Consider the following 10,366-nt stretch of genomic DNA (forward strand, 5'->3'; position numbering starts at 1 on the left):
CTAACATCCTGTCTATAGTAGTCCCATTTTATCTATTACTTTAAACTTACCCTCATCTCTTTTGATTTTGTTTTCTGTTATGTTATGTTTTGCTTTGAAATGGAGTCTCGCTCTGTCACCCGGCTGGAGTGCAGTGGCCCAATCTCGGCTCACTGCAACCTCTGACTCCCTGGTTCAAGGGATTCTCCTGCCTCAGCCTCTGGAATAGCTGGGATTACAGGCGCGTGCCATCGTGCCCAGCTAATTTTTGTATTTTTAGTAAAGACAGGGTTTCACCACATTTGTCAGGATGGTCTCGATCTCCTGACCTCGTGATCCACCCACCTCAGCCTCCCAAAGTGTTGGGATTACAGGCGTGAGCCCTGGCGCCTGGCCTCTCTTTTGATTTTGCAAACTGTCTTCACAATAGACTTTCAGTTTTCTGAACCAGAAAAATGTTTGCTTATTCCATATGACCTGGCACGGGGCTGAGCATATAGTTAGCACACAGAGAATAGCACATAAATAATTGAAAGGTAAGTGAAAATAATTGAAAAAGCAATTGAAGTCAAATATACCATGCTGCCACAACCACACTTCCTCATCCTCATTCTTTTTCTTTCCTTTCTTCTGCAAAGTGTGTGCAACCTTGAGCAAGTATCTTTTCTGAGCCTTAATTTCTCCATCAACAAATGAGAATATACATACTGTCATTGTAGGCTCTTTGTAAAGTTAAATAAGATGATGTGGGATGCAGTAAAAACAATTACTAAAGGTTTCTTTGTTCCTGCTTCAGATTTTTCCTTTGTCAACTGGAGAATTAGGCTCATAAATTTGGAAATGAGAGCTTTATTTCTCATAAAGGGTTGCAGGCTGCAGGCTGGCCATTCTGACAGGCTGGGAAGCATAGCCTCTGGCCAGAAGCCGAAAGCAGACACTTCAAGGAAGAGGCAAAGGGAACAGGGATTTATGCTGAGAGCAGTGGCCAAAAATACATATTCAATAAGCTATAGGAGGAGTCATTAATATTTACGAAAGGAGAAATGTGTGCATATGCAATTGAGCTTCATGCCCCTCCATGGGACCCATGTTCGAAAAATGGCAGCATTTTCATGATCTGAGGGTAGAGTTTTTGGCCCTCTGACATCAATTGGTGAGGCATGGGTCACAAAAAGCCTTACTTTGCATTCTCCTTAGACTGGCCTAAACCACTCTCTGGCCAGTGGTCTCTTATCAGGCAAAAAAGGAGGGGCAGAATCAGGCAGTTGATTGATACCAGTAGTGGAGTCTTTTGAAAGGGCTGGTTTCTGTTTAACCCTTAGGGAAGAAAGCCTCATGATGGTTAGCAAGGGAGGGGGTATATTGAGGCATGTCTGATCCCCCATCCCCCATTGCAAAGAATTCAGTTTTCAAGGTTTTTCTGCCATCCCTTTGGCCAAGAGATGGTCTGTTCAGTAATTGAGAGACTTAAAATTTTACTTTTAATTGACACGTTTAACTTTCTGCAATCTTTTCCAGCACAGATACGTATAAATGCCTGTACTTCTCTGGTTAAGTGAGTAAACACTTGTCTACCCAGTGTGCCTTGACAAAAGGAATGCCCTTCCACCCCTTGTTTTATCTTACCAGAGGTATCCAGTTGACAGAACATTCATTCAGCAGTCAAGCCTTAGGAGCTGAGGTTAAGGGTTAGGTGGAGAGATGTATGGGCCAGGGATGCCTGAATCCAGGGACCATTTGTAGCTATCACTCACTTCAAGGAGCAGATAAGGAGCTATAACCCACCAAGCCATGCATTCAAAGCAGTAGAGTTCAGGACAATAGTGCATCAGACACCCTGAAGGCCTGCCAAAAAACAAGCAAACAAAAAAAAACTAATGCTAAGCACACAGATATCAGAGGAAAGAGAGACATTGGAGCCCTGAACATTCTTCAAGAACCAAGGGGGCATCTGCAGCAGCAGAAGTGGAAAACCCGGAGTAAGTACCAGAATGCCCATCCTTTGGCTCTGCCTAGCATCCTTGTCAAACAGGTCATAGCCCCTGGCACTAGGTGAGGCATCTTCAGCCAGGCTCAGGCATTCATAGCTCTTCACCAGCCTGATGACGTCAGCCTAAGGCTTGTTTGGTACTGTGTTTATCGTTTACTCTGAGCCCAGCACAGTACTAAATTCTTTGCATGGATCATCCCTAACTTTACGAGGGATATTCTATTCTTAGAATTATTCTATTATTATTCCTTTGTAAAGGAAATTAAAACAAAGAGAAATTAGGTAAATTAAGTCAAGGTCCCACAGCTAGAGTGCAGATGCACCCTAAGCCAGGCTGATCAAAATAATTTCTTGGGATTTTTCCAGACTTAATCAGGGAAAGTAAATTTGTGAAGGTTGCACTGCCCAATGCAGTGCCATTTGGGACCACTTGCACTGTCCTCCTTTTTCTCTGGTAGTGAGCTTGGAAGGATGTAAGCCAGGATTTGCCTGCAGCCATAGTTCTTGCCTTAAGAAAAGGTTGGTTGGGCTGTCACCCCAAAATTAGAGAAGAGATGGAGAGCCCCAGTGAGGTCTGACCCCGGGCAGGCTCTATTCCAGGCCTGCTTTTCCTTGGGATTTCATGATGTAAGCCAAAAGAGACAGAACTCTCCCCTGCCATACACGTATGTTATTGTTGACTTAAGCTGGTTTAAGTTGGTTTTCTGTCATTTACAACCAAAGAGTCCCGATGAATTCAGTAACTCAGAGCTTCCAGTCTCTAACTTAGCTGCCTTAAGTCCCCTCACACAATGATACACAGTCCTGAAGGAGGATAATCTGAAGGTCTATACACCAGGCACCTGAAAATAGCAGACTGGACAATGCAGAGTGCCCAGGGAGGATGGCAGTCAGCAGAACTTACTGTGGCAGGAACCACACCAGGCAGTGGCTCTGACCACCAAGGAGAAAGGAGAGGACCAGAGCAAAGCCTTTTTTTCTAAGTTGCCCCATTCATTCTGACAGCACTCCACATATGCCTGCTCCAGGCCAACTGCTACCCTCAAAACACCCTAGAGCTGGGTCCCCAAACCCCAGGTCACAGAGTGGTACTGGTCTGTGGCCTGCTAGGAACCAGGCGGCACAGCAGGAAGTGAGCAGCGGGCAAGAGAGCATTACTGCCTGAGCTCTGCCTCCTGTCAGATCAGTGGTGGCATTAGATTTCCATAGGAGCTCAAAACCCTGTTGGAAAAATTGTCTTCCATGAAAGTGGCCCCTGCTGCCAAAAAGGTTGGGGTCTGCTGACCTAGACAATCATTCCAAAAGCCACTATCATATTCATACCTGGAATGCTGACAAATATTTTTGGTCAAAGATTCACTAGCACATTAAATCTGTAAAAAAAATTAAAGTTCTAAGTTGTCTAAAAGAAGCTCACCCAAAGCAAGAATCCCTGCTTTGGCATCTGTGATAAAGGGTTTTTAGTTGCCCGGCAGCCCACAGGGACAGCAAATGCATTCATTTGTGAGAAAGAACGAATAAGGACTGGGGTGTCTAGCTGTTAAATGCCCCTTACTACTCTTCACTATTTTTTTCTTTTTAAAATTCCTATAACTTATTCACTCACCACATCTTTATCCAAATTGTGATATATTCCTGAGGGGAAAAAAAACCATTTGTATTCCCCACCATCTAGATCTAATAGACATTAAAATTTTGACATGTTTTCTTCAAATCACACTTTTTCTGAGAAAATAGATGGTTGCAGATGGAAATAGCTAAAGTTCCCTTTATAAAACGCTCAAATCCCATTCACCTGCATCTACCCCCAGGTGTAACCACCTCACTCCCTGTGACTTTACTTTTACCACATGTGCATAGCCATAAAAACATAGACATTGTTTGCAAGCTTTTCAGCTGTATGCACTGCACACTTTACATGAGATTAAGGTTTTCAAATGCTCCACGTGTGCAGGACTCCTAGTTCATTCATTGTAATAGCTGTGCAGGTGTATTAGGTGAACATACAATTTATAATATACAATATATTTATCCACTTTCATATTGATAGACATGTATATTGCTTTCAATTTGCTACAACAAACCGTGCCGAAAAAGACTTCCTTGCAGGGATCTCACTTCAGCACCTTTGTCTGAGTATCTTTAGTATATATACACCCAATAGTAGAATTCTAAGGTCATAAAGCATTAGCATCTTTAACTTTAGTGCACATTGCTAAATTGCTCCCCAAAATCATTGTTACCTACTTATTCGTGTATCAACAGTGTACAAAAATCCCTGTCCCTCTGAAGCCTCACCAAGACTTGGAATTATTAAACTTTTTACCTGATGTGTAAAAAGGAATTTATTTTCAAATGCTTCTTATTAATCACTGATGCCTTTGCGCTCCTATTCAAATGTTTACTGGCTGAGTTTTCTTTTCAATGAATTGACAGGTTACTTTCCTTAGCTCAGGTTCCCATTATATTCTTTAGCTTTTCTTATTGGTTTGTAAGGCTTATTTACATACATATTCTGGTTACCATTCCTTTGCTGACTAAAGGTACTGGAAACATCTCCGTACGTGTGGCTGTGTGGCTTGTCTTTGAATTTTGTGTATGGTGTCGTCAGTCATACAAAAGATTTAAGATTCAGAGGGTGGAGCCAAGATGGCCGAATAGGAACAGCTCCAGTCTACAGCTCCCAGCATCAGCGATGCAGAAGATGGATGATTTCTGCATTTCCAACTGAGGTACCGGGTTCATCTCACTGGGGAGTGTCGGAAAGTGGGTGCAGGACAGTGGGTGCAGCGCATTGAGAGTGAGCCGAAGCAGGGCAAGGCATCACCTAACCCAGGAAGTGCAAGGGGTCAGGGAATTCCCTTTCCTAGTCAAAGAAAGGGGTGACAGACAGCACCTGGAACATCACGTCGCTCACACCCTAATAGTGCGCTTTTCCAATGGTCTTAGCAAATGGCACACCATGAGATTATATCCCGTGCCTGGCTCGGAGGGTCCCACACCCACGGAACCTCGCTCATTGCTAGCACAGCAGTCTGAGATCAAACTGCAAGGTAGCAGTGAGGCTGGGGGAGGGGCGCCCGCCATTGCCAAGGCTTGAGTAGGTAAACAAAGTGGCCGGGAAGTTCAAACTAGGTGGAGGCCACCACAGCTCAAGGAGGCCTGTCTGCCTCTGTAGACTCCACCTCTGGGGGCAGGGCATAGCCAAACAAAAGGCAGCAGAATCCTCTGCAGAATTAAATGTCCCTGTCTGACAGCTTTGAAGAGAGTAGTGGTTCTCCCAGCAAGCAGCTGGAGATCTGAGAACAGACAGACTGCCTCCACAAGTAGCCTAACTGGGAGGCACCCCCCAGTAGGGGCAGACTGACACCTAACACAGCCAGATACTCTCTGAGACAAAACTTCCAGAGGAACGATCAGGCAGCAACATTTGCTGTTCACCAATATCCGCTGTTCTGCAGCCTCTGCTGCTGATACCCAGGCAAACAGGGTCTGGAGTGGACCTCCAGCAAACTCCAACAGACCTGCAGCTGAGGGTCCTGACTGTTACAAGGAAAACTAACAAAAAGAAAGGACATCCACACCAAAACCCCATCTGTACGTCACCATAATCAAAGACCAAAGGTAGATAAAACCACAAAGATGGGGAAAAAACAGAGCAGGAAAACTGGAAACTCTAAAAATCAGAGGGCCTCTCCTCCTCCAAATGAACACAGCTCCTCACTAGCAACAGAACAAAGCTGGATGGAGAATGACTTTGACAAGTTGAGAGAAGAAGGCTTTAGACGATCAAACTACTCTGAGCTGAAGGAGGAAGTTTGAACCCATGGCAAAGAAGTTAAAAACCTTGAAAAAAAATTAGATGAATGGCGAACTAGAAAAACCAATGCAGAGAAGTCCTTAAAGGACCTGATGGAGCTGAAAACCAAGGCACGAGAACTACATGATGAATGCACAAGCCTCAGTAGCCCATTCGATCCACTGGAAGAAAGGGTATCAGTGATGGAAGACAAAATGAATGAAATGAAGCGAGAAGAGAAGTTTAGAGAAAAAAAGAATAAAAAGAAATAAACAAAGCCTCCAAGAAATATGGGACTATGTGAAAAGACCAAATCTACCTCTGGTTGGTGTACCTGAAAGTGACGGGGAGAATGGAACCAAGTTGGAAAACACTCTGCAGGATATTATCCAGGAGTACTTCCCCAATCTAGCAAGGCAGGCCAACATTCAAATTCAGGAAATACAGAGAATGCCACAAAGATACTCCTCGAGAAGAGCAACTCCAAGACACATAATTGTCAGATTCACCAAAGTTGAAATAAGGAAAAAATGTTAAGGGCAGCCAGAGAGAAAGGTCAGGCTACCCACAAAGGGAAGCCCATCAGACTAACAGCGGATCTCTTGGCAGAAACTCTACAAGCCAGAAGAGAGTGGGGGCCAATATTCAACATTCTTAAAAGAATTTTCAACCCAGAATTTCATATCCAGCCAAACTAAGCTTCATAAGTGAAAGAGAAATAAAATCCTTGACAAACAAGCAATTGCTGAGAGATTTTGTCACCACCAGGCCTGCCCTAAAAGAGCTCCAGAATGAAGCACTAAACATGGAAAGGAACAACCAATACCAGCCACTGCAAAAACATGCCAAATTGTAAAGACCATCAAGGCTAGGAAGAAACTGCATCAACTAACGGGAAAACTAACCAGCTAACATCATAATGATAGGATCGAATTCACACATAACAATATTAGCCTTAAATGTAAATGGGCTAAATGCTCCAATTAAAAGACACAGACTGGCAAATTGGATAAAGAGTCAAGATCCATCAGTGTGCTATATTCAGGAAACCCATCTCACGTGCAGAGACACACATAGGCTCAAAATAAAGGGATGGAGGAAGATCTACCAAGCAAATGGAAAACAAAAAAGGCAAGGGTTGCAATCCTAGTCTCTGATAAAACAGACTTTAAACCAACAAAGATCAAAAGAGACAAAGAAGGCCATTACATAATGGTAAAGGGATCAATTCAACAAGAAGAGCTAACTATCCTAAATATGTATGCACCCAATACAGCAGCACCCAGATTCATAAAGCAAGTCCTTAGAGACCTACAAAGAGACTTAGACTCCCACACAATAATAATGGGAGACTTTAACACCCCACTGTCAACATTAGACAGATCAACGAGACAGAAAGTTAACAAGGATATCCAGGAATTGAACTCAGCTCTGCACCAAGCGGACCTAATAGACATCTACAGACCCCTCCACCCCAAATCAACAGAATATACATTTTTTTCAGCACCACACCACAACTATTCCAAAATTGACCACATAGTTGGAAGTAAAGCACTCCTCAGCAAATGTAAAAGAACAGAAATTATAACAAACTGTCTCTCAGACCACAGTGCAATCAAACTAAAACTCAGCATTAAGAAACTCACTCAAAACTGCTCAACTACATGGAAACTGAACAACCTGCTCCTGAATGACTACTGGGTACATAAAGAAATGAAGGCAAAAATAAAGATGTTCTTTGAAACCAATGAGAACAAAGACACAACATACCAGAATCTCTGGGACACATTCAAAGCAGTATGTAAAGGGAAATTTATAGCACTAAATGCCGACAAGAGAAAGCAGGAAACATCTAAAATTGACACCTTAACATCACAATTAAAAGAACTAGAGAAACAAGAGAAAACACATTCAAAAGCTAGCAGAAGGCAAGAAATAACTAAGATCAGAGCAGAACTGAAGGAAATAGAGACACAAAAAACCCTTCAAAAAAAATCGATGAATCCAGGAGCTGGTTTTTTGAAAAGACCAACAAAATTGATAGACCACTAGCAAGACTAATAAAGAAGAAAAGAAAGAAGAATCAAATAGATGCAATAAAAAATGATAAAGGGGATATCACCACCGATCCCACAGAAATAGAAACTACCATCAGAGAATACTATAAACACCTCTACGCAAATAAACTAGAAAGTCTAGAAAAAATGGATAAATTCCTCAACACATACACCCTCCCAAGACTAAACCAGGAAGAAATTGAATCTCTGAATAGACCAATAACAGGCTCTGAAATTGAGGCAATAATTAATAGCTTACCAACCAAAAAAAGTCCAGGACCAGATGGATTCACAGCTGAATTCTACCAGAGGTACAAGGAGGAGCTGGTACCATTCCTTCTGAAACTATTCCAATCAATAGAAAAAGAGGGAATCCTCCCTAACTCATTTTATGAGTCCAGCATCATCCTGATACCAAAGCCGGGCAGAGACACAACAAAAAAAGAGAATTTTAGGCCAATATCCTTGATGAACATCGATACAAAAATCCTCAATAAAATACTGGCAAACCGAATCCAGCAGCACATCAAAAAGCTTATCCACCATGATCAAGTGGGCTTCATCCCTGGGATGCAAGGCTGGTTCAACATACGCAAATCATTAAAAGTAATCCAGCATATAAACAGAACCAATGACAAAAACCACATGATTATCTCAATAGATGCAGAAAAGGCCTTTGACAAAATTCAACAACCCTTCATGCTAAAAACTCTCAATAAATTAAGTGTTGATGGGACATATCTCAAAATAATAAGAGCTATCTATGACAAACCCACAGCCAATATCATACTGAATGGACAAAAACTGGAAGCATTCCCTTTGAAAACTGGCACAAGACAGGGATGCCCTCTCTCACCACTCCTATTCAACATAGTGCTGGAAGTTCTGGCCAGGGAAATCAGGCAGGAGAAGGAAATAAAGGACATTCAATTAGGAAAAGAGGAAGTCAATTTGTCCCTGTTTGCAGATGACATGATTGTGTATCTAGAAAACCCCATCTTCTCAGCCCCAAATCTCCTTAAACTGAAAAGGAACTTCAGCAAAGTCTCAGGATACAAAATCAAAGTGCCAAAATCACAAGCATTCTTATACACCAATAACAGACAAACAGGCAAATCATGAGTGAACTCCCATTCACAATTGCTTCAAAGAGAATAAAATACCTAGGAATCCAACTTACAAGGGATGTGAAGGACCTCTTCAAGGAGAACTACAAACCATTGCTCAATGAAATAAAAGAGGATACAAACAAATGGAAGAACATTCCATGCTCATGGATAGGAAGAATCAATATCGTGAAAATGGCCATACTGCCCAAGGTTATTTATAGATTCAATGCCATCCCCATCAAGCTACCAATGACTTTCTTCACAGAATTGGAAAAAACTACTTTAAAGTTCATATGGAACCAAAAAAGAGCCCACATTGCCAAGTCAATCCTAAGCCAAAAGAACAAAGCTGGAGGCATCATGCTACCTGACTTCAAACTATACTACAAGGCTACAGCAACCAAAACAGCATGGTACTGGTACCAAAACAGAGATATAGACCAATGGAACAGAACAGAGCCCTCAGAAATAATGCCGCATATCTACCACTATCTGATCTTTGACAAACCTGACAAAAACAAGAAATGGGGAAACGATTCCCTATTTAATAAATGGTGCTGGGAAAACTGGCTAGCCATATGTAGAAAGCTGAAACTGGATCCCTTCCTTACACCTTATACAAAAATTAATTCAAGATGGATTAAAGACTTCAATGTTAGACCTAAAACCATAAAAACCCTAGAAGAAAACCTAGGTAATACCATTCAGGACATAGGCATGGGCAAGGACTTCATGTCTACAACACCAAAAGCAATGGCAAACAAAAGCCAAAATTGACAAATGGGATCTAATTAAACTAAAGAGCTTCTGCACAGCAAAAGAAACTACCATCAGAATGAACAGGCAACCTATAGAATGGGAGGAAATTTTTGCAATCTACTCATCTGACAAAGGGCTGATATCCAGAATCTACAATGAACTCAAACAAATTTACAAGAAAAAAAACAAACAACCCCATCAAAAAGTGGGCAAAGGATATGAACAGACACTTCTCAAAAGAAGATATTTATGCAGCCAAAAGACACATGAAAAAATACTCATCATCACTGGCCATCAGAGAAATGCACATCAAAACCACAATGAGATACGATCTCACACCAGCTAGAATGGCGATCATTAAAAAGTCAGGAAACAACAGATGCTGGAGAGAATGTGGAGAAATAGGAACACTTTTACACTGTTGGTGGGACTGTAAACTAGTTAACCATTGTGGAAGTCAGTGTGACGATTCCTCAGGGATCTAAAACTAGAAATACCATTTGACCCAGCCATCCCACTACTGGGTATACACCCAAAGGATTATAAATCATGCTGCTATAAAGACGCATGCACACGTATGTTTATTGCGGCACTATTCACAATAGCAAAGACTTGGAACCAACCCAAATGTCCAACAATGATAGACTGGATTAAGAAAATGTGGCACATACAC

Source organism: Nomascus leucogenys, chromosome 4 (assembly GCF_006542625.1).
Source record: "Nomascus leucogenys isolate Asia chromosome 4, Asia_NLE_v1, whole genome shotgun sequence".
Taxonomy (NCBI): Eukaryota; Metazoa; Chordata; class Mammalia; order Primates; family Hylobatidae; genus Nomascus; species Nomascus leucogenys.